Raw genomic sequence first — 25,073 nt, forward strand, 5'->3', positions numbered from 1 at the left:
GGAGGCAACAACCAAGAAGAAGGAACTAAATATTGGGAATGTTCCGGGAATGTTCAGGAACTTTAGCCTGAGGGCAAGACTAAGACTGTCACAGGATATGGGACTGGGCCCTGAGCTATTTCACTCAGATGTTCCCGGGAAGCCCAGGCCTGAAAGGCTGGGGGGCGGTCTGTGGATTTCAGATTGTTCTGTAGTCATGACCTTCATTTCCAGCGTGTGAGAGCGGTTTGTTGACAGCTAGCTCTTGGTAGGATTCTGAACGTGTTTATTTGGCTGGTCTTCATATTGCCTCAGTTCCAGCAAATTCTAGAACTTTCACAGATCTCTGGGAGTACAAGGATCTCTTCAAAAAGCCTTTCACTCATTTTTGGAAACAAACTTTCCCGAAAATAAAAGTCGACAGGACATACATCTGAGTTTATGTACCAGAAGGGCGCTCATGGCTTTTAGCGGCGCACCATTTTTCACAGAGAGATCTGGAATGAATTCCAGGAAGAAGCAGCAAGGCTCTCTGGGCACAGTTTTGATGCATTCCTTCCCCACAAGCTCTTTTCCATGCGGAAATGCTGCTGGACTGGAAGCTGATTGATCCACAGTATATCTGTACAAGCCGCGCGCTCTGTACACACTGAAAATAAACCCCACTGACCCGAAGTCCCAGTGGGGGCCGTATGAAAATGGGTGCTGATGCTTTCTCTCTCACAGCCTCTTCACCCTCCCTCCCAACCCTCAAAAGAGCAGCTGACCCCAGGGAACCTCTAGTTTCAGTAAGATGACACATTCAGTTTGATGAAAACAGACTCCCACTTTCCCCCCAAAGGCATGCACTCCTGCGCTGTTCTAGCTTTGAAAATAAACTTGGGGAAGAGAATTTCCAAAGACCCCTTGGGTTTGAGAAAGACCCACATGTAAAATTACCTTTCCTCTCTCTTAGCAAAAAACAAGGGTTCAGAGAAAACCTGGAACCCCGTGACGTCCCCACCCCGCCGCGACGGTGTCGACTTTTGCCCAGGAGGGTGCTGTGTTCAGAACAAGGGCCAAACCAGGTCACCGTGGCGGTGCTCAGGCGTGCGGACCACGTGGTTGTCTATATTCCATTTGCAGCTTTGCCTCTAAGCCCCTTTGGGTTAACCTCTTCCCTTTGGGGAGTGAAAACCAAATCAAATAATGGTGAATGGTGAGCATCAGAGGATTTAAGAATCTTCCCCTGTGTGGGTGCTCATGAAACTAACTAGGAGAATAGAGCCACCGTGTGCCGTCATTACCGTCTAGCTCCTTGCCTGATGCTGTGTTTTGTTCCCTTAAAGCTTCTATTGGTCCCAGTAAATCAGAGCTTTGACATTACCCATCACTTTTTGCAATCCGAACACCCTGTGCCCTAATTTAGGATGGGTCACGTCCAACAGTGGATTTACTTTTGATCACATTCTGTGGAGTCTTTCCACCCTTTGCAGTTCTGGTTCAGCTTACAACTGGCTGTTCCTGAAGTTTCCACTGGTCTCCTTAAGGGTGACCAAAGGAACGCCTCGTACGCGGAGACAGAAAGCCGACAACGGGGCATGCCAGACCTAAAAACAGTGTCTAGGAGTTAGCAGCAAAGTAAAACCACCCCCAAGCCCCATGCTGCTTTTTCTTGGGCAGGTTCTTATCTGCTGTGAACTCATGTTCCTCCTTCTCTAAGACTCACCCTGGGTCACGGTGAAGGTCATTGGCACTAGTCCCTCCTATGCACCTTTAAGCACCTTGCACAGTTTTCATTCCAGCATGTTCCTCATGGTTTGGGTGTTCCCCTCCCACAAAGATTTTATTTATTTATTTGATAGAGAGAGGGAGAGAGAGAGAGAACACAAGCAGGGGTAACAGCAGAGGGAGAGGGAGAAGCGGGCTCCCCGCTGAGCAGGGAGCCTGAAGCAGGACTTGATCCCAGGATGTCAGGATCATGAACTAAGCCAAGGCAGATGCTTAACTTAACCCAGGCATCCCTTCCTTGTGGTTTTATAACAATTTCTCCACTTGTCTGTCGCATCTAACATCCAGCACCCTCTCTTGTCTGTGATTGGGTATATTCTTAACTAGTACCCAATAAATGCTTTCTACTCATAATTCCCACAGAGGTTTCTGTGGGAGGTTTCTGAACATCAGCTTTATTGACATTTAGGGTCAGATCCTTGTTTTTTGGGCTGTACGATGTTTAGAAGCAGCGCTGTCCTCTACCTGCTAGATGCTGGTAGCAGCTCCCTGCTCTCACCCCCCCCCCAGGTTGTGGTAATTAAAAATGCCTCCAGAAATTTCATCTGGCAAACATTCCCTTGGGGGCAGAGTGCAAAATCCCCCCTCTGCTCTAGGCTAAGACTACAGATGCCGGGGCAGTGATCAAACCCTATCAAGCTGTCGAAACTGCCTCCTTCCTTATAACAGATAATATTTGGCCAATGTAGCCTCCAGATTCTACTTTAATAGCATATTTTCAAATCATAGTAAAATCCAAGTTAAAAACAAAGATCCCTGAGAGGTAGGCTTACTTGTAGGTTGTCTAGAGTAGTAATTAAGAGCAGAGTGTTGAACCTACCACCTTCAGTCTGAAATTCAATTCTCCCAGATACATTCTAATTTTAGGAGACTCACTTATCTCACGGGGCTTCCTCAGCTGAATAGTAATCCAGGCCATCTAAATCATGATCTAGAGTAATAGTGCCCAACCTGCCAGAAAAGGTTGTTCAGAGGGTTAATAGTTGAGTTAAGACTGGAAAAGCTGTCAGAAGAGTGCCCTGCACAAAGTGAATTAGGTAGAAACATCAGCTCAAAGCCAGAAGATCAGATTTTCAAGAGACTTTCAAATGAGAGCACAATTTTTTTTTTTCAGAACTATTTGGAAGCTGTAAGTTTCCGCTGCTAAACAGATCAGAGTAGAACCTGCAAAATGTGCAAAACATCTCAATATCGCCAATATTTTAGCATTGAGTTTTGAAATTGGGGTCAGATCTCTAAGTTTCTACTCTCAAGACTTGACCTTCCCTCAGCTGTGATCCCAAGTACTTATTTTAGAAAATAAGAGATACAGTGAGTCTCAGTAGGTAAGAGCCTGGGAGGTCTCAGCGTCTTGGGCGTACTCGTCATCAGATTCATACCTACTAGAAGCAAAATCCAGAGGAAACTGGTTGGCCACCATTTTTGATGAACGCATTCAAGTTGCTTTGTTGCACTCTGGGACATTGAGCCATTAATCTCCAAGGAACTTCTCTTTTTAAAATTTTCTTCCCTTTTTAAAATATAAAGATAAAAAAAAGTTTAAAAGTTGAACAGAGGTCATGCCTTTGTTCTCACTGTGCTGTGGTTTGGGGAGACTGAAATGAAAGTTCCATGTTCAGAGGTCAGTCCAGACCAGGACACGTGGGTAAGCTTCTGTAGATATTAGCCCTTAGTGTTCCTAATATTTCATAACCATTGAGGAATTGATATTCTTTCAAGCAGGTTCATGTTCCCAAGCTCATGTGATAGTACGAGCATTATTCAAAAATTGGGGGAAGGCAATTTTAGCCCCACTCTGGAGAGAAGAGGACCAAGACAAAAACACAGTGAGGACTTGGCCCAAGGTCTCCAGCGAATTAGCACCAGCTGGACCTATGACAGGATCTTGAAGACTCTGAGGCCTGTGTGTCTTTTTATTGATTTATTTTTTGATTAGTGCTTCTTGAAAATTAATGTGTCTTCCAATGACCCGAAAATCATGTTAAAATGCAGATTCCAATTCAGCAGACATGGCCATGGAAGGCTGAGAATTTGCATTTCTGAAAAGCTCCCAGAAGATTCTGAGGCTGCTGGCCCACAGACCACACTGTACTTAGAACAGCAAAGTCGGGTGCCTGGGTGGCTCAGTGGGTTAAAGCCAGAGTCCTGGGATCAAGCCCTGTGTGGGAGTAGGGAGTAGGGAGCATATAGGATATCTTCCTTTCTTCTCAACTTTGCTCTGAATTTCAACTGCTTTAAAAAATTAAGTCTACTAAAAGAAATAGGCAGTCAACTGTATCAGCCTTTAAAATAATCAAGTGTTGGGGTGCCTGGCTGGTTCACTCGGTTAAAGCCTCTGCCATCGGCTCAGTTCATGATCCCAGGGTCCTGGGATAGATCCCTGCATCGGGCTCTCTGCTCAGCAGGGAGCCTGCTTCCCTTCCTCTCTCTCTGCCTGCCTCTCTGTCTACTTGTGATCTCTCTCTGTGTCAAATAAATAAATAAAATCTTTAAAAAAAAAAAAAAGAGCAAAGGTCTTTAACTGATTGCCTCAACCTCTGGCATTTCTGAGGACTTGATGCTAATTTTCACTAGAATTCAAGAAAAAAGAAGCATGCAAAAGTCTCATAAAACGTATCATGCAGATCACTTCCCAAGTGATTATCTTCCCAACACCATGAAGTTATGTGGAAGCTGTTACAAAATACGCATTGCCCTTTATAGCGTCAGTACAAACAGGCATCCTGAAATTTTGCCACAGCCCATAGTCAACCAACTTTTCTGTGCTATTGGCTGAATGGAAGTCCAAGGGGACCCATAGAAGTCCCTCTGGTCCTTCTACTTCTTCACTCCGAGCCAACAAGCTCACTCACAAAGTGTGTGTGTGGGGGGGTGTCCCATCAAAAAGAACATTCCTCTTTCTTCTAAAGACTGAGTGCTCCCTCTCCGTGTACACTCATTTTTCATTTACGTAGATATTTCAGCTATTTTAATTTTGTTGTGTAACCTAGGTCACCTAAACCAAATACCCTGAGAACTCATTCCAACTTGTGTGTCACATTTCATACCATACCTGAGCTTTCCACAGATCACATGGCAGAAAGAGCAGTCACGTGTTTGCAGGGAGCACGGCCCTCTTCGATCAGAGACAGCCAGGCTGCCCTAAAAAGTGGGTGCAGATACGTAGGAAAGGTTCAAGTGCAGTTTCAGAAAATCAACTCATTTCTCTCTCTCTCTCTCTCTCTCGTTTTCTTTTTCTGTTTATGTGTGTGTGTACTTTTACTTTCAGACTAAACTATCTTGGCCTATTAAGGGGGAGATCAGCAAGCTTTTTCAGGAAATGTCCAGATAGTAAATATTTTTGGCTTTACAGGCCATAGGGTCTCTTCTGAAAGGACTCACTGTTGCTCAAAAACTCACTGTTGAGCTCAAAAGAGCTCAAAATTTGCCACATACAAGATGTAAACAATGGAGGAGGGCCATGTGCCAAACAGACTTTATTCATGGACACCGAAATTAGAACTTCCATTAATTTTCCCTTGTGGCAAAATAGTATTTTCCTTTTGATTTTTCTTTTCCCATTTAAAAATGTAAAGACAGTTCTCAGCTCTCAGGCTTTATGAAGACCGGCGGGGAGGATTTGGCTCATGGGCCCCAGTTTGCTGACCTCTACATTAGAGGCATTTGAACCCAGCCAAAGACAACAGTCTTGTATATTGTAATGTTAAAAGTTAGATGTAGAATATTCTTCCAGATTTCCTGTGTTTATGATGGCAGCTTGAAAGGAAACCAATGCTGTGTGCTGGGAACTGTTCTAAGTGTTCTGCAAATGTTTTTTTTCGTGTTCGCTTTTGGTATATAATACATTCTCATTTCCTAGGGCTGTTTAGTTTGTGAATGTGAAACCTTCAACTTCCTGTGTCAACCTCAAGTAGCTAGGTTTTCCTATTTGTTTAAATTCCTTTAGTGGAGCGCTCGCTTCGGCAGCACATATAATAAATTCCTCTAGTAGACTCTCACCTTGTATTTATTTATCTGAGTTCCAAAGGCTGACCATATTCATAGTGAGAGTTTGGAAATGTAAGTAGTCATTTTCTGCAAAGGAATATATTCTGACCGATTCATTTTACTGAAACTTCCTAAACTATGTACTTTCAGTTAAGTCATAATGAGAGTAATATGGGCTTGGGACCAGGTTCCTCAACCCTGTGGCTTGCATATGTTATAACTGCAAAAATGTGGTTGGATTTTTTTCATGGAGATATTCTAGGCATAGTCCAGAAACTGATCCAGAATGAAATTGATCTTTGTAACCCCTATCTTCAACAGGGTTCGTGTGCTTTTTGTGTATGCAAAAAAAAAAAAAAAAAAAAAAAAAAAAGAAGAAGAAATCTGCTTTTTTGTTAGATATTTTCTTTTGCATATTTCATTTTACATCTGACCCAATCGCCCATCAGACTCCTTTCTACTATCGCCATACACATGCCAATTAATCTCCATAGCCTCCACCGTAGTGATTTCTCTGACATCTTGAAATTAATTTTCTCCAAACATCTCATTTGTCTATCCCTCCTCTTGGTAGCACTACGCTCACACAAGACACGTGGGCTTTTTGGTTCGGCATTCTTCTTTTAGGGCTTCTGTAAACCATCACCTGATTGCTCATCCGATGGATATGGAGTGAATTTACTAACCAGAATATCTTTTTGTGACCCATAAAATTAATTTATTTCCATCAAGCGAGTTTATTTGGGGAACGGGCCAGCAAGAAACATCTGAATCATAATCACTTTTGGAACAGTCCTTGTACTCCATAAAAACAACATGGACTCAGGCCCGCTTCCAAGGCTCTGGGCTCCTTCCGACTCAGGAGAGCGGAATGGAGCGGCTCCAGCCGCAGAACACGAATGAAGAGAGTGCCCTTGGACCTGCAAGATGCTGGGTCGGACAGGCCAGGACACCTGTCAGCAGGAAGGAGCGCAGATCAAGGACATGCCTGGGTGGCCTCCTGATGGAAGCACAGTGTCCTGGAAGAAAGAAAGAGAACCGCCGCAGAAGTCTAAGTAAGCAAATCCGCAGTGTTCTCTGGACCCGGCTAGTTCGTGTGTGCTTAATTTGCCGGTTCCTAAAACTGAAGGGTGAAGAAAGGAGGTACATGCAGTTGGCACATCTTTACCTGTTTCCAGTGACGTAAGGCTTGGGAGAAAATTGACTAAAAGAGAAGCAGAGTCATGCTCAACAGGAAGCCCATTGGGTTTGCCCTTCGCGCTTCAGCCCCATTATTTCTTGCTTGGCTGCCCTGCTGCGGGGGAGGCAGGGACAGAGCTGATGCCAACGCCGTTCCTGTTAACCCAGGGGGAGTTGTCTCTGCTGCCTGCTGTACCAGAATCGCCCTCCCGATCCTGCGATGACATTTGGCAGTGCCCCGGTGTTCCCTGAGGACACCTTCTGATGAAATTTACCCCCAACACCAGGCTCCCAGGGGGGTTTCATTGCAGCTTGGGTAACTTTCCACTGCCACAACACAGGGGAGCCAGTGGAACCTCTCTCCTGAAGATCAAGCCCGGAGGGGCACCTGGGTGGCTCAGTGGATTAAAGTCTCTGCCTTCGGCTCAGGTCATGGTGTCAGGGTCCTGGGATCAAGCCCCACATCGGGCTCTCTGCTCGGCGGGGAGCCTGCTTCCTCCTCTCTCTCTGCCTGCCTCTCTGACTACTTGTGATCTCTCTCTCTCTCTGTCAAATAAATAAATAGATTTTTTTAAAAAAAGACCAAGCCAGGGGAATCCTGCATTTTCCCCACAATGTGTCAGGCAAAACAGGAAGCAGTGGAACAATCTGGTCAGCTGACAGAAGTGCCCTAAACCCTTTGGTGCACACTTCTTCCTTCTCAGCACTGGGGCATCTTGGCTGGGTCAGTCTCTGTCATACCGCTGGAGGCCAGAAGCACCTCCTGATTAGGTATGACAGCCAAAATTGTCTTCAGGTGTTACCCAGTGTCCCTGGGGAGGTGGGGACGACATTGCTCCCAGATGAGCACTATTCTCTTGTATGGGGGAATTGTGGGGTTACACATGACCCCTAATAGGATTCCTTTTAGCTCGGCTCCTTTTGGCACACTTGTCATTCCCAATTTTGAAGTATATAAGAGGCAGTCATGTAAGCTCCTCGCTCCATCAGAGCAAAGCAGGTGCTCATTAAAAGTATAATGAGTCAGGATGCCCGGGGTGGCTCAGTCAGTTAAGTGTCTGCCTTCGGCTCATGTCATGATCCCAGGGTCCTGGGATCCAGCCCCGCATCAGGCTACCCGCTCAGCAGATGGGGGAGAGTCTGCTTCTCCCTCTGCCCGCTGTTCCCCCTGCTTATGCTTTCTCTCTCTCTGACAAATAAATAAATTCTTTAAGGAAAAAAGAAGTATGATGAGTTAAAGTACATTTTCTTTTTTTCTGCTAATCCCCTGTCTGTTTCACTGTGTGCTAGTCTAGGGCTGTCGACACTCTTTTCCTGGTAAGTGAAAGACAAGGACTCTTTGGCTTTGGCCGTCCAGTCCTGGCTCAGTTTCAGATCACAATTTCCTTTGCTTAACCGCCAGATCTTAACTTAAGGGCTCCCCCCACAAGACCCTTGCGTTTGGGGTACACTTGCAGGCTCGAATAACTCAGTGCTGGATAAGCCTCTCTTCTCCTTTCTCTCTGACTGTCTTCACATCTGCCTGTGGCCCTTACTGGCCTTCAGTGATCTCCGAGCCTCTGTTTTAGGTCCTCCACATTCCTTTTCAGAGCCCTCAGTCCTGGGCATGTCTTTTCAAAAATAATCAGTCATGGGCAGCCAAGAGAGGATGTACTTAAGGTAGAGCCTACAGGTGGGAGTTTGGGAATCGGTCGATGTTTAAGTTGTCGGATGAGCCCGAGCAGAATGTCCACGGCCTTCACTATGTCTCTGGAAGCATTTAGGGCACACAGAAAATTCCAGAACCACATCTCCAGATCCTGGCCCCGCAAAGTTTAATGGCATGTTGAGATCCATTAAACAAATGAGCAACTCCTACTTTATACCTTGTCTTTGAGGGAAAGGATTCACTTCATTATCTCAGCAAATGCACATGGAGCCCTATTGAATACTGGGTCCTGCCCTAGGTATTAGGGGCATAGCAGTAGCAAGATGTAAGCAGTACCTACCCTCACGGAAGTTACAATAGCAGGATGAACTAGCTCAAGGAGAAGAGAAGATGGGGCCTGGCACACGTTTCTGAATGCAGCCAGTGTCTTAGATCATTTTTGAAAGTGAAAAATAAAAATATGCTGTGTGAAAAGTTCACAATGAAAGAACCATTCCATGGCTCGGTGTAGATCCATAGAATTGCTAAGGAAAACCAAATATAGGGATCACGGAGTGTAAGAAACCAAATGCACAGAAAGGCACAGTCGCCTTTTGTCTGGAAGGAAACTTACAAAGGACTTTTGCTCCCTATCCTTGAAAGAAGTGTTAAGCTCTGTGGCTTCTTTAGAAAATTTAGAGGCACCATGAAGAATTCCTTGAACTACAAATGCAATTAGAGTAGAGAAGCCTTCAATAATAACACAGAGTTTTGTTTTGACCCTTTTACTGTGCTGCTAGGACATTTGGCGGAGTAGGGCGGCCTCCAAACAACCTGGTTTCTGGATCATGTTGATCTATCAGCCCTTGGTGATTTTCTTCCTCGTGGGGGGCGGCTGTGGAAAAGGATGCAGAGCATTATTTTTCTTGATTGAATCATATAAAGAATAATATTGCAAAAGATTATTATATAATTGATTCTCCCATTTAAAAAGTATGGTCACAAGCCATTTTCAAAACTAGATTTTTATTTTCTAGTATGCTGCGCCTTGGGCAATATGTGACAAGGCACAATGCCATCTTATCGTACCCATTAATTGTTAATGAGGATATTGTCCAAAAAGAAAGAAAGAAAGAAAGAAAGAAAGAAAGAAAGAAAGAAAGGAAGGAAGGAAGGAAGAAAGGAAAAGAAAAGAAAAGAAAAGAAAGTTAGGAGCATAATGATTACATTTTAGCTCAGAAAGGCAAACAAAAGAACTAACAGGCTTATTTTAGTTAAAAAGCCTAAGAAACAAAAAAAGTCTCATGTCTCTAGACAAGAGAAGAAAGTGCTTAATAGAGATATATGAGAATATTATCTTAAGAGACAGTTAAGAGACTAAGTTTTGGGGAGAACCATTTGATGTACTTGAAAGTGGTTTGATTTTTCCAGTATTTCCAAAATGAATGAATAATACTATTTGTCAAGATTTTTGAGTCTCCTTATTGGCATAAGAGACATCTTAAGAAACTGAGAAGACTTATTGTGAGCCCTGTAACCCACCACTGAGGACTTGGAGAATGGGATAAGCACCTGAAGGCTAAGAACAGAATTTAGATTCTGAATGCTACCGACCAATGGATGAGAGTCTACCAAAATTATCAAAGGTTTGATTTCTGAGTTTCTAAGAAAACCAGTCATTACCAGTAGGGAGTGTCGGTCCTCTGGAAGGAGTGATGTCTGGTCAGTCTAATATTGTTTTAAGATAAAATTACAGGGGCGTTTGGGTGGCTCAGTCTGTAAGCATCTGCCTTCAGGCCAGGTCACAATCCCAGGGTTCTAAGATCGATCCCCACATCGGGCTCCCTGCTCAGCAAGGAGTCTGCTTCTCCCTCTGTCTGCATCTCCCCCTGCTTGTGCTCTCTCTGTCAATATAAATAAATAAAAATATTTTAAAAAATGAAATAAAAAATAAACGTTCTACATTGGAAGGAGAACAATATGAGAACATCAGGGAAAAGATAACTAATCCATCACCTTACAACCAACAAACACAAATCAAAGCTACTTCGACACATATGTAGCTTCCTACCAGTCGCATCTAGGAATATAATGCAATGCATAAAATATTATTTTATAGTAAGCAACACTAATGATAAAAATACGTCCTGTTGAAAAATATATATATATATATATATATATATATATATATATATATATTATACACATATATACATATATAGTTTTTTTTGAGAGGCAAATTGTTTGAAGACCTAAAAAGTGACAGAGACAGCAAGTGGATTGTAGATGGAAATGACAATATTGTCATGCGGACTTACTAATTATGGCTTTTGGAAGTTGCGTTTAGTGGCCATAATACAACTCAGAGCTCTTTTCGGTGATGATCCACTGGATGGAAATCATCCTGGAAATCCCACTGGTTCGGTGTTTTTCTTGGAGGTGGTGGGGAGGAATACCACTGGTGTAGTTAAACCAATTGTTCCCATGCCCCCGACCTCCCCACACGTGACCGCCTTAGCAGTGGAAACATGTGGTCAGGGACTATAGGAACTCGTGATAATGCGGTCTGGGTGGTTATTCTATTTATAACAAATTTACTAACAAGGCACATGGGATCTGTGATCTCTGCTTAAGTCTCAGGAGAAGTGCTGAAACTGAAAAATAACCTCAAACAAGAGCCCTTTCTCTCTCTCTCTCTCACTCACAGACACACACACAGACACAGACACACAGTAGATAAATAGCAGAACCTAATTTGTTTATTTCTCCAATACTTTTCTCTTTCCCCCAGACTCTGCCAGCTCCCCCACCAAGGTGGTTAAAATAAACAAACAAACACAACTGTAATCATTACCACCACTCCATCCCAAGCAGTGTGTTTCTAGAACCTGGAACTCCACAAAGGTTGTCTGAGGTTGGTGTCCCTTCGAAAGGCGCTGGTTTCTGTATCTGTGTAATATGTGTCCGCCTCCCTGCAGGAGGAAATGATCCCTATGGCGATTAGGATAAAATATGCTCAATATAGCTGATTTTTCTTTGTCTACGAGCTTCTGTCCAGTGCTCGTGGCATTGACAATAGGCTCCGGGTGGGAAAGGAGAGTTAAGTTCCCGGGGAGAGACAGACTGAGGAAGCAAGAAGGAGGCGTCTGGGTGGCCACCACCACCAGATTCCATTTCATTTCTAAAATTGGAATTTCTGTGTTCCTCCATTTGTTTGCATAGGGCTTTCTCATTTTGCATTATTTTCTATTGTTTTGGTTCTGAAATCCAATGCCAGCCCACTGTGAGGGGGAAGCTTCTAGATAGTGTTTATGAACAGCCGAAGGCAAGCATCAAGTTAAATAGCATATATAGAGCGCCTGGGTGGCTCAGTGGGTTAAAGCCTCTGCCTTTGGCTCAGGTCATGATCTCAGGGTCCCGGGATCGAGCCCCGCATCGGGCTCTCTGCTCAGCGGGGAGCCTGCTTCCTTCTCTCTCTCTCTACCTGCCTCTCTGCCTACTTGTGATCTCTGTCAAATAAATAAATATAATCTTTAAAATAAATAATAAATAAATAAATAAATAAATAGCACATACACCTCCAGAGGGATTTGGCTCTTCCTGCTTTGCAGTCTTCACATCACTGAATGCCCTAAACCCTGTTCGATTCCCTCTGTAAGAATGCATTTTTCAGCACTGGAGGTCCTCTGACTTTGGCGAGAGGTTCAGCGGGCAATGCTGACCAAGGCACTGCCAGAGCAAAGTTCAAAAAGCTGGAAATGTGATTTTTTATGCAAATATAGGGTAAGCATGTATCAACAACATCTGATTCATCAATTCATTAATGAGCAGGGCGCCCGATGTGGGGCTCAATCTCAGGACCCCAGGATCATGACTCGAGCCAAAGGCAGACACCCAACCGCTGAGCCACCCAGGCACCCCAGAAACACACTTCTGTAGAGAATTGAATCCCCTTGGCTTGAATATGACTTGGAAGGGGTACACAGCCATCCTTTATTTTCTTGCAAGCATTGTACAAGTTTTACTCACAGGGCCACACAGAAGGCATTCGGGCTAAAGTTTGGTGGCAAGGGGTTTTGATGGGTGTTGGTGTCTGAAATTCCCTCATAATTCTCCCAAAACTCTATGTCATGAAAAGCTTCAGCCACCACAGGAAAACCCCAATATTTAAAAAAAAAAAAAAAAAAAAAAGAGAGAACTTGTAGGGGAGCTTGACTCTGTGCATTTCTCAGTATGGAAAATCGTCTCACCTCGGCCAGAGGTTCAACCGGCGGTGCGGACCAAGCAGGCAGAAATGGAATCAATCACAGCTCTGGACACAGGCTTGAAGGTGTAGGAGTCAGATTCCAGTTCTGGGCTGACCATGTTCACGCAGCTGCCCGTGCTGCAGGCTCGGTTTTGCAGCCATCCAGTGGGGGTGGGGAGACTTCTCTTGCCTGCTCCACGGAAGTGCTGATGTCAAGACAGGTTGTGATAATGAACAGAGCTGCTGTTATTATCAAAGCTACCCTGCGCGGGACGCTGACTGAAGCAGGGGCTTTCTATCCCCAAAGTCAAAGCCTGTAGCAAGCCACACAGCTCTTGGTTATGGCAACGTGCGTCAGAAATACTGTTACTTGCACTCCGGTGCCCAGCGACCCCTTTTTTGGTGCTAACGCTGTCTCAATTTTGTTTGCGGCCACAGACCACCTCTGTCCCACAGATCCTGTTGTACTGGGAGTTCTCGTGGGACCTGGTTCTGGGCGGGGAGCCTTAAGCAAAAGTCTTCTTAGGACAGGGGCGAACTCTGGACAGCTTTTGCTTCCAGGACAGAAAGAAACTGGGCTGGCTGGTGGGATCTTCCCCTCTTCCGGTCCCATTTTCCCTTGGATGCAGAAGCGATGCTTGGAATCTGGAACATGAAAGAGAGACCAAGGGAATGGCAGGCATATGGGTCCAGCTGTGATAGGGAGGAGCTGTTCGATCTGAACACACAAGGGCCCGTCTCCGAACTTCCTGTTCCGTGAAGAAATTAATACCTCTAGGCTGAAGTCACTCAAGTCTGGTTTTCAACTACTTGCAGCTGAACACAACACTGAGCAATGTACAGGCAGCAGTGGGAGAGCTGAGTCTTCCGAGGTAAACTGTAGATTTTGGGCGATGAGCTTGCATCAGTGTACGTTCATACCTGGTAACAAATGTTACCTGATGCACATTGTTGATAACAGAGGATGCTGTGCTTATGAGGGGGAGGGGCCAGATGGGAAATCTCTGTACCTTCCACTCAATTTTGTTATGATACAAACCTAAAACTTTAAAAGATCTAGTCTTGGGGTACCTGGGTGACTCAGTTGGTTGAGTGTCCGACTCTTGGTTTCAGCTCAGGTTGTGATCTCAGCATCATGGGATCAAGCCCCGTGTCAGGCTCCACTCTGGGTGTGGAGCCTGCTTAAGATTCTGTCTCCTTCTCCCCCTGCCTCTGCCCCTTCTTTGCCTGTAAAAAAAGAGAGAGAGAAAGAGAGAGAAGTACACCAAACTTGTGATTCGCAAACTTCCGATTTGCAAACTTCCTTTTCAGCGTTTCGTGTGAGAAATTGCTCGGGAACTTCCAGACACGTCTGTACTCAGCTAGTGGTGTTTTGCAGGAGGCAAGTGAGGCCTGTCTGGTGGGCCTTTTTGGAAAACACCAATCTGTGTGCTATCCAAAACATGTAACATTCGTGCCGAATGACGTCCAGCTAGCACACTGCACAGGTGGGAGAACATACTGAAGAATCCACTATGATCAGGGCACCCTACTGGTTCAGTCGATAAAGCCTGTGACTCTTGATCTCAGGATTATAGGTTCAAACCCCACGTTGGGTGTAGAGATGACTTAAAAATAAAATCTTAAAAAGAAAAAAAAGGAAGAATCCAGTATGATGGAAAACATTTCATTCTTTTAAAAAATTTAAAAAAAAAAAAAGCTTTAAATGTGCAAAAAATAAAAAAAAATAAAAGCTTTAAATATGCAAAAAAAAATTTTTTTTATTTTTAAAGATTTTATTTATTTATTTGACAGAGACACAGCAAGAGAGGGAACACAGCAAAGGAGAGGGAGAGGGAGAAGCAGGCTTCCTGCTGAGCAGGGAGCCTGATGCGGGGCTCGATCCCAGGACTCCGGGATCATGACCCGAGCTGAAGGCAGATGCTTAATGACTGAGCCACCCAGGTGCCCCAACATTTCATTCTTTAAAAAAAAAATTCTCTTCTTTTTGTTATTGGTAGTTCTATATGTTAGATTTTTTTTTTTTCTCCATGGGGTCAAAAAGTACCTAAGTATATGACTACAAGTAAAATAGGACACAGAAATAGGGTACTGGCAGTTTTTCCACTTTCATTTGTGTGTAAATTTTTATTTCAATTTATTTAACAAAATTTTGTCTTAATTTTTATTTTCTGCATGTGTATGAATTTTTAATATAAATGCAGGGATGTAAAGCATTAGTGCAAGTCAAAATACTTCAGTGAACCTGTTTCTACAGCTCAGATTTACAACAATTACAACTAAGCCTGTTAAATTCTTCTGGACCATGCCACCATTTGGGTTTTTTACCAAGTACATTTCTTATTGGCGGCAACTAAATGGTGTTTGTGGCATCTGGATTGTATGGTGGATGCCATCCGTTCACTACACTTTTCTAACTGGGTTGGTTGTCCTACAAGTAAGCACATGTTTTTAATGTCTGCTTTCTGGGCTGTTCCTGTAAGTTTGCTACTAAGTTTGCTATTACTTGCACTAATGCTTTACATCCCTGCATTTATATTCAAAATTCATACACATGCAGAAAGTAAAAATTAAGACAAAATTTTGTTAAATAAATTGAAATAAAAATTTACACACAAATGAAAGTGGAAAAACTGCCAGTACCCTATTTCTGTGTCCTATTTTACTTGTAGTCATATACTTAGGTACTTTTTGACCCCATGGAGAAAAAAAAAAATCTAACATATAGAACTACCAATAACATTAATAACCATTAAAAAAAAAAAAGTTAAAGTCTAAAAAGACCTGTATCTGTAGGAGTTTCAAGTTTGATTATTCAACTAATGCCACTTTCTTTATGAAATCCCAGACCCTCTCATTTCTGGTGCCTGGCTTTTCTTATGGAAATGCAATGGCTTTCATAATCCTCTAGGCCCTTCCTCCTAAAAAAAAATCCTTAAAGATGATCTTCAAAGACCAACTCTTCAAAATTGTGTATGTGATTCTTACCCTAAACTTGACATGGGGTTACTGTTTTAAATCACTTTGCCTTGTTAGTCCTATAAATTATAGAAATACCTTGGAACTGAAAACATTTTGCCATGCAGATTTAATTGATTCATTAAATTAAAAATAAAAAGAATATTGGCTAAGTTCTAGGTGTTGGGAAGATAAAGTTTAGGGAAGAAGATAGAGTTGGAAAAAATTAATTTCAAAAAGACTGGAAGAAAAGTGACCAAAATGTCTTTGTTGTTATTCTGAATGAGAAGGATCCGTGAGCAATTTCACTTTTTGGGGGAGGGGGTGGTGCTAAAAAGTGGTTTTATTAAAGGTATGAGGATATGACCCGTGGGCAGAAAGAGCTGCCCCAATTTTACTTCTCTATGTATTTTTAAACATTTCAGTCTTTTTTTTTTTTAAAGACTTATTTATTTATTTATTTATTTGACACAGAGAGAGAGAGAAAAAGAGAATTCAAGCAGGGGGAACAGCAGAGAAAGAGGGAGAAGCAGGCTCCCCGCTGAGCAGGAGCCCGATGTGGGACTCGATAGTAGGACCCTGCGATCACGACATGAGCCAAAGGCAGACTCTTAACCAACTGAGCTACCCAGGCGCCCCATTTCAGTCTTTTTATATTGACCATACATAGTGGTAGGGAACCCAGGCAGCTCCTCAAACATAAAATATATATATATATATATATATATATATATATATATATATATATATTTCTTTGTATAATAACCTCTGCATTTTGGTTTGAAAAATATGGCTACTAGGTCTGACATGGCCCCTGGTACGAAGATAGATAGGTATGGGTCACATTTTTGAAGCCAAAACTACATAGACTTTTGTCAGACCACCCCCCCCCCCAACCCCACCCCACCACAGCTCACAGACTGGCAAAGTGAAAGGGGCCTTGGAAATGACCTAGACCAATTCCCTAACTCTCAGATGAGGAAACTGAGTCCCAGACAGATGAGTGGCAGACAAGGATTTGATCCCAGGGCCTGGGCTAAAACTGGTAGTCCTGAAACTGTCAAGTAGATTCCTGACACATGGACACAGCATTTCAGGGTTAAGAATCCTGCTAGGAGGAGACCAGCGCTGCGCCAGGTGGGGAGCGGGCAGGGGCAAGGGTTGGCGAGGAATGGCCAGGTTAGCAGCCATTGTTTTACAAGTACTTTCTGAGTGGCAAGGACTCTACTGCAAAATGTTTTAAAATCAACTTTACTTTTTGAGGTGTTTTGGGTTCACAGCAAAATTGAGGGGAAGGCACACAGATTTCCTATGTTCCCCCTTCCCCCCACCACATATCAATCCTCCCCCAGTAGCAACATCCCCCACCAGAAGGGACATTTGTTACCAACTCATGAACCTACACCGACACATCATTATCACCCAGAGTCCGCAGTTGACATTACATTTCACTCAGTGTGGAACATTCTATGGGTTTGGACAAAGCTGTAATGATGTGTAACCACCATTATAGTGTCGTACAGAGTAGTTTCACTAAAAGCCCTAAAAGTCCCTAACCTATTCATTCTTTCCTCTTCCCAACCCCTGGCAGTCACTGATCTTTCTACTGTCTGCATATCTTTGCCTTTCTAGAATGTCATCCCGTTAGGAATCTCAAAGTCTGTAGCCTTTTCAGACTGGCTTCTTTCACTGAGTAATAGGCATTTAAATTCCCTCGATGCCTTTTCATGGCTTGAAAAGTGCAGAATAGTATTCCCTTGTCTAGATATATCACAATGTATCCGTTCACTTACTGAAGGACATCCAGAGGCTTCCAAGTTTTTGGTCGTTGGGAACGAAGCTGCTACCAACATCCATGTGCAGGCTTTTTGTGTGGATTTAAGTTCGTAGGTTAAGAGTGTTCGGTTCTGTGAGAAACTGCTAGACTGTCTTCCAAAGTAGCTGGGCAAGGACGGCCCAAGAAGGAAGAACAGTGTCCCACCCCCTACCCCAAGAACCTGAAAGTAAATAGTCTTTGTTCCATCAGCCAAGGCACAGAAAGCCAACTTCTTGCTATGATCCAGTGTTCACGAGTGTTTGAGGTCCTGGAGACATGTTATACAAACAACACACAAACAACACGGGGGAGCTCAGAGCTCAAGTTTCAGCTCAGAGCTATTCTGCTCATGGAGAAAGAATCCCCGGAACTATGGTTGTGTGCAGTGCGGGAGGTCCCTAGGATATGGTTTATCTGGGCAGAGCCTGGCTTTACTGGGTACAACCTGCCTGGGTTCCCTCTTGGCCAAACTTCTGGCTTTATCTCTTGATAATACAGTGTGTTTACTCAACCTGCCCTTGTACCTGGGAGTTGTTGTAGGCAGTGGCTGTGTTTTACTGCTCTTATTCCAATCTCTGGGCCTCTATAAAAAGAAGGAAAGTGGGAGGAAGAGGAGGAAGCTGGATCCAACCTTTCAAAAAACAAAACTCATAAAAATCCAAGAGAAAAGAAAAGAAAAAAGAAGTAATTCTTATATTTTAGAAGGAGATCATCTTCTACTAGGTATTGAGGTTTTACGTTTCCTGGCATTTCTTGAACTTGTAGAAGAAAGTTGTAAAAACACCCACCAAATGTCACTGTGAAAAGAAAGAAACACAACTCATGAGACAGGGGTCAATAAAGACCAGGGCAGATATAAATTTTATGTTTCCACAGAACGGACTGCTCCTATCTAAGCGAAAACTATGGCGGAAAGGGAGCCGACATCTTGAAATCCGATGAAAGATAGAGTCGACCCTGCCGGTCCTCTACCACGTCATAAAAAAGATGCCATTTACAGACCACAGAAGTCACTCTTTTTTTTTCTTCAAATTTTTATTCAAATTCTAGTTAGTTAACATATAGTGTAATACTGGTTTCAGGAGTAGAATGGAGTGACTGACTCCATGTTTCCATGGGTTTGCCTATGCTGGATATTTCATGGAAGGGGAGTCATAGTATAGTATAGTATGGATTCTTTTGGGTCTTCATATGTACTTGTGTATTTATGTATATTCTTCATATATTATTTTCACTTAGCATAACATTTTCAAAATTCATCCACACTGTGTACTTCTTTCTTTTTTATGGCTAATAATTCTCTGCTGTAAGGACACACCAAAGCTTGTTTATCCAGGATGAGATAAGCAACAGGAGGTCAGTGACTCATTTGCCTGGATTGTCAGTGGTGTTTACGATATAGTGTAAAAAAACAAAACAAAACAAAAAAAACCTTAGTATATTAAGAGCTCTATTTAAACAATACAACCTCCTTTGAGCCAGGCCTCCAGACACTCACCTGGTCACCCGAGTGCCAGTTTAGTCAAGACAGCTAAAAGAATTTCCCTGATGGGAGTGTGCACGTTGCGCTGTTTTTCAGGTGCAAAATGTCACTCCAAGCATATAGAGATGTTTAGATATTCAGGGACTGGAATGTTCTGGCAGAACCAAAGGAGACATACAGATGGCCAATGAGCATATGAAAAGACGTTCCCCACTGTTTAACACAAAGGAAATGCAAATTAAAACAGCAAAGAAATACCACTACATACCCATTAGAATGGCCAAAACCTCAAACACCAACACAGCCAAAGAAATGCTGGGGAAGACTGTAAAATAATGAGAACTCTCACTTTTTTTTATCCCAATCTACTTTCAAGCTTAAGATGCATCATTTTTTTTTAAGATTTTTTTTTTTTTTTAAGTACTAATCTCTACAACCCAATGTGGGGCGTGAATTTACAACACTAAGATCAAGAGTCACACACTCTACCGACTGAGCCAGGCAGGTGCCTTGAGATGCATGGCATCTCATATGTGATGAAGTTCTTGAACCTAGGTGGGGTTCGGTGGGGTGAGGTTCGGAGCCGACGGCTAAAGAAAGAATTCTTAAGACATCTCTGGTGCAAAAAGGTGGTTTATTAGAGCGCGGGGACAGGACCCGTGGGCAGGCAGAGATGCGGCTGCCCTGGGTTGTGAGGGTAGGCATGTTATATACCCTGCTGTTGGGGGAAGGTGAGGGGAAGGGAGGTGTCAGTGGAGTTTTCATATGCTAAAGAGGGCCTACAAGGTGCCAGGATGTTCCAGGCCTGCAGGAGGCCTTGCCCTTGCTGCTAGATCAATGTTGTCTCTAGACCAGCCATTAACAGTAAGATAGTTGGGAGACTTTTTGGTGGGGTGTCACAATCCTGCTATCAATCGTCTTTGTTAGTGAGATTTAGGACATTTGTAAACCAAGGGAGACTCCTGTCTAGCAGGATTGTGAGCTCTGCAAGTTAACTATTTGCTTATTGTTCATGGCAGTCTGGGCTGCCTGAGGGATGCTACACTTATGGAGGGGAGCGGGTGAAGAGGGGGTGCAAGGCGCCAGCTTTTGCTTTGTCCTCAGCCAGCCTCCTGCTCCCTCATCATATGAATACAGTATATTTTATCATATGGATACAGTATATTTTATATTACCACTTATTTTTTAAATAAAATTATTGATTTAATTATTTGACAGAGAGAGAGAGAGAGAGAGCGCGCGTGTGCGCACAAGCAGGGGGAGCAGCAGGCAGAGCAGGCACAGGGAGAAGCAGGCTCCCCGCTGAGCAAGAAGCCTGATGCAGAACTTGATTCCAGGACCCTGGGATCATGACCTGAGCCAAAGGCAGATGCTTAACCAACTGACCCACCCAGGCATCCTTATATTACCACTTCTAAGAAATCTCTGAACTGTTGTTGTCATCATTACAAGAATTACAGTGGTAAACATCCTTAAAATCAAGCCTTTGGGAGTATCTACAAGTATTTCTCCAGAGTAGATGTATGAAATTCAATTGCTAGGCCCAAGGATATGCCCAACTCTAAGTACCCATGCTCTTTTTTGCTAGAAGATCAAAGGGTCAGCACCAAGTTGGAGTGCGGTCTGGAGCCAATGTCTTCTGTATGCCCAACTCCACGATGCCCTTGTGCCCGTGACCTCATCAAAGATGTGAACATTCAAATGGGAGAATTTTGAGCAGGCTCTGGATGTCCAGATGCCAGCGTAGAAAACCAGTAGATTCTGAGAAAGGTTCTGAGGCTTCAGCGAGTGGTGGGGAAGGTTAGATGAAAAGCCAAGAGTGCTGTCCATACATAAGCAAACAGTGGAGGCATTTATCACAAATCCAGCTCCTGAGAGTATCAACTGTGATTAAATGCAAGGGAAGTATAAAGCCAAATTTAAACTTCACGGTGATGAAGAATTTCATATTAGCTATTAAATGAAAATGCCTTGCTGCATACAGATCAGGAAATTATTAAAACAAAACATTCCAAGCATTGTAAATGTTTCCAGAGACATCTGAGTCATTTTATAAAAATAGGTTATTTTTCTCTTATGACTAAGAGTTGGTATGAAATGTTAGAAATATAAACCAGAAACTCCTCACTGGGGCCGGTGATACATGACAAGGAATTTCAAGTTTCCTTGAGCAAGTCCCCGATCAAATGGGGGTACTTGTTTGAGCTTTATAACTACCAAGCAGAAAAGGGACATAGGATAAAACCCAGTCCATGACAAAGAGCTGTGCTCAACAGTCATCAAGCACAAAGGGCTCAATCGTAGCTTGCAATTCTCAGCTACATCTTCTGGCCTGTAGAAATGGCGCCCCATGGAACAAGGCTCTGGTCTCAACTATTTTATTTCCAGATGTTATGACCTCAGCCAGATCATTCCCTTATCTTCCGTGTCAAGGGTTTGCCGATCTCTACCCTTGTCTATCTCCCAGGATTATAGTGGGCATGAAACTAGGGAACAACTCTGAAAATGTTTTCTCAACGATGGCGTAATGGTCGGTGTTGCTGTTATAAAAAGTGGACGTAACGAGCCAGTGGCAAGGCTGAAAGATGGATGGCCTTTTGTCTTGACTGTGTACCAACTACTGTGCTAGTATGTAGCTTTGGGTAGCATCTAGAATAGATCCCGGTGGTGCCCCACTTGGATCCCCAAGTGCCGACGCGGAGGCATCGTCCCCCAGCGGCAGACAGCTGTCCCTGTCTTCAGGGAACCGCCATGGCCAAGGGGAGTTGCCTTGTCTGGGAGGTCATGCTCCGCCCTCCACCACCACAGCTCCCAATGAGAGGGATCCCACAGGGAGCTTCTCTTGCTTCAGTGTGCAACTCAATGGCGTTCTTCATGCCCTGGAGCTCCCCATGGGGTCAGGCTGGAACTAAGCTGAGACTGAATCCTTGCTTTCCTCCTTTCCCTTCTCTATCGTGTCTCCCATGGTCCTTTTCTCCTAAGAGCGCTACGTCGATAATTCCCATGTACCTAAATCCAAGTCACAAGTTTTGCTTCTAAAAAATTCACTAAAGACATTATACTTTCTTATCTTCCCTCCACGTGTTGCTCTACAAATCTTCCTCAACTTCCAGTGGGGTTCCATCCTGATAAAGCCATCGTAAACTGAAAATATCAGAAGTCAAAAACACGCTGACTACAGCTAACCTCCTGAACATCACAGCTTAGCCTAGCCTACCTTAAGTGTGCTCAGAACACTTGTAAGTGGCTTACGGTTGGACAAAATCATCTCACACAAAGCCCATTTGCTCATCAAGTCTTGACAATCTCATATAATTCATTAAATACTGTACTGAAGGTGAAAAACAGCCTGCTTTCCTGGGGACACAATGGTTGTCAGTGTATCATTTGCTCATTCTCATGACCGTGAGGCTGACTGGGAGCTGTGGCTCACTGCCCTGCCCAGCATCATGAGAGAGGACCGGACCACATGTCATCAGCCTGGGAAAATATCTAGCCTCAAAATCCCACGTTCAAGGGCCTTGGGTGGCTCAGTCGGTTAGGCATCTGCCTTTGGCTCAGATGGTGATCTCAGAGTCCTGGGATCAAGCCCCATGTTGGGCTCCCGGCTCAGCAGGGAGCCTGCTTTTCCCTCTCCCTCTGTGATCTCTCTGGCATTTGCTCTCTCTCAAAGAAATAAATAAAATCTTAAAACAAAACGAAACAAAACAAACAAACAAAAACCCTTCCAAGTACCATGTTCATTGAATGCATATCACTTTTGCACTATCATGAAGTTGAAAAACTTATGTCGAATCATAGTTCCAGGACGCTCTGCAGTTTTATTTCAGAGCAATTTCTCAACACAAAGGGTTGAAAGTTTGGTCAATGGGCTGTTCTGTGGTTCCTGTGCCAAGACTAGTTAAATATTCATTTTTACACAAAATGTTGCTCTTTATGATGACCTTGGTGGTTCTCATGTTACCCCCGTTCTGTTACGTTGTACTTTTCATGCAAATCGCCTCCCAAGAAATGACTTGAGAATGAACTCCCGTTCTCTCTCTAGATGAAACACAATTCTTTCTGAGCAACTCAGAGCTGAACAGTGAGTTTTGCTGATGCAACTAAGTCAGAGCCTTGTTGATTCTTCTTCCACTGTGCAAACGAACAAAAGTCCTGGGTTTTTTGTTTTGTTTATAAATTGGGTTTTCTTCCTGGCTACCAGGCTAACTTTCTTCAGGTTGGATGAAATCCCCCGGGGCCAGGTCCCTGAGCATAATAGAGTTGCTCCTGGGACCTGCTGGGCTACAGACACAACTACTATTTCGGTCGGGAATGCTTCACCTAGTAACCTTCACATGGGACCTGGTGAAGGGGAAAATAGGAAAATGGTCTAGGCTGTAGCATCTTGTCGATTTCCCACAATTACCTTGCAATGGCCCATGATAAACACAACAATCCTATCAACGTGTTAGCACATCACATCTTTTCTTCTGGGGACTTGTGAATGTCCTTTGTGCAGTCCAAAGACGGGCAACACAAGCCTGTGGGGCTAGAAGTCTCTCCTTCGCTGGCTGTTGGGCAAAGGGATTCCCCAAACCTCTGAGCTTCTTGTGAATTTGGCTTGCTTGTGCAAACATGGTTCTCTCTGCTGACAGTCACAAACATTGCTGCAATCCCCTGTCCCTAGGCCAAGAAAGCACAGAATGGGGGGGGAGGGATGGGAGAAAAGTAATTCAGAGTTTTATACTTCTCCTGAAACCTAGAGTCACTTCTTCCTTTGTCTCTTTCTTCCTCCAAACTCCAGTTCTGCATGTATTTACTTACTTTACTGTGGTGCTCAACGGGTTAACACAGAGGAAACCAAATGGAAAGCTTTGCCTGGGCTTTTCTGCTGCAAACAGTCAACTTGGAGAGATAAGACCCTGCTTGGTTGGATATTGTTACGCACAATTCTTAGATAAAGAAGCCGAGGCTGGTAGAGCTTAACTGATGTTTGGGGTCACCCTGTGGCTACCAGAGGTCAGGCTAAACTCAAATTCAAATCTGATTCCTGGTCAGCCCTCTTTCCACTGCCCCCATCCCCTCGATTCATGAGTAAGGCCTAGGATTGAGAATAGGGAGAATCAGAGTCACAAGGAAAGTCCAGCTAGTGACAGGGGATCTAGAATATGACTGCCTCACAGCTATCAAAGATTAGTATTCAAGGCAGTTTTTGTAATCAGTGAATAAACCAATTCTACTGTCCAGGGATTCTGTTGTGTCCTTCTTTGAGTCAGAAAGGAAGTATACAACAGCTGGACCTCAAAGAATTTGCACTCTTCTGGAAAAGAAGTTTTCTAAAACTAAAACAATGGTTTTAGTTACCAGGTTTAGTTTAGTTTAGTTACCAGGGAGAATTCCCCAAATGCCCAGAGCACTTGAAGCCTAATCACACCACTCACATCTGTACAGAAGAGAATTAAAGAGCTATTGCAAGGTGGCGGTGGGGGGCGGGGGAGGCAAGCAGGGGGTCTTGTGTGTTGGCCCAAGTAAACTCTTGGGAGGGTTGTTAATTGCAGGTCGGAGAAGCACATTACATGCGCCTGCCAGCAAATCCATCGTGGGTTTTTTTTTTTTTTTTCTGAAGCAGGAGGACATTCTTCCCTGGCATTTTTATTCTAGTGGATGATTTAAGGTCAAAGGGGCAACTCAAGGTCAAGTATCTGAATAACTAGCAGGAGTTGCTCTCTCTGAGTAAGATGCGCTAGAGAGGTTGGTATTTATGCTGTAAGATGTCTGGACTGGAAAGTACTAATCGGAGGGAACAGAACGGCTCCTTCTTTCCATTCCACCAGCTAAATATTCAGCGAGCAATCATTCTATCCGGTACTTCGTGAAACGGCTTCGTAGAACATTTCGTGCTACACCACCGGTACACTGGATTTCATTCCTTCAGGATTTATGCTACAGTGTTTTTGATTTGAAAAGCTCTTTATTATTTAGACTTAATTCTGCGAAAAATAAAAAGAATGCAGGACTAAATATTGGCGGAGCTGGACTGACAGTG

This window comes from Mustela putorius, unplaced genomic scaffold (genome assembly GCF_011764305.1).
Source record: "Mustela putorius furo isolate JIRA1106 unplaced genomic scaffold, ASM1176430v1.1 tig00003836_pilon_pilon_pilon, whole genome shotgun sequence".
Classification (NCBI taxonomy): domain Eukaryota; kingdom Metazoa; phylum Chordata; class Mammalia; order Carnivora; family Mustelidae; genus Mustela; species Mustela putorius.